The sequence below is a fragment of the Mastomys coucha genome, unplaced genomic scaffold (genome assembly GCF_008632895.1).
Source record: "Mastomys coucha isolate ucsf_1 unplaced genomic scaffold, UCSF_Mcou_1 pScaffold5, whole genome shotgun sequence".
Taxonomy (NCBI): domain Eukaryota; kingdom Metazoa; phylum Chordata; class Mammalia; order Rodentia; family Muridae; genus Mastomys; species Mastomys coucha.
The window spans coordinates 20,411,914-20,412,740 of record NW_022196911.1 but is presented as its reverse complement, the minus strand read 5'-3'; positions in this window follow the sequence as shown (position 1 = coordinate 20,412,740).

The following is an 827-nucleotide window of genomic DNA, read 5'->3' as shown; positions in this document are numbered from 1 at the left end:
AGGTATTGGAAATCAGGTACAGCTAATTTGAATTCTACAAACTGGGATATTTCTGTGTTTAAAAAAAAACACAACCACTCAGCACATGATCCTGCCTTAGGTTGAGAGTACCAGAGACCTATTCTGCTGAGCGTAGGTTTTCACAATGCACCTTCTTCCTGTACAGACAATGCCATGACAAGCGATTATCCCCTGTGATGTCAAATTGTCACAGTCTTTCTCTAGTCCACTCTCTCAGAAGTCCAGGTGAAGCAGTACTGGTGTGCAGATGGGCAGATGGGTCTAGACACCTAATTGAGTTGTAAAATAGCAGTTCCCAAACTAGAAACCTTTTTTAACAGCTTTCCCATGAGAATATGCCTTTAATTTAGTTGTAAAATAGGAACATTTAGGCTAGAAAATCCAGAACTGAACTCTGATTGCTCTGGGAATGAGCTAGCTTTCAGATGAAGAGGGGAGATGCTCCGGGAGTGAGAGAACTTTGATTGTTTGTAATGAACCTGGCTTAAGATTAAAAACTCAAAAGTTTAAAAGCAACAAGTTTAACATTATCTTGAGGATGTCTCAGGCACTTTAGTTGCAAATTAGCAATGTTTAGGTCCAAGTCGTGGCCTCAAGGTATAGAGGGAAGACGCTGTTAACTCTTAGAAAAAGGTGGAGGCTATTTCAGCCAAGTGAACTTCGTTGGCTATAAAGTGTTTAGCCATTATTTTGGTAGAAAACATGTTTATTAAAAAGATTCTGGATCTGAATCCACTCAACAAATCAATGTTTTAGGCAGCCATTGTGTTCCAACACAAACAGAGCCTCTTCCCCAGATTAAAGTG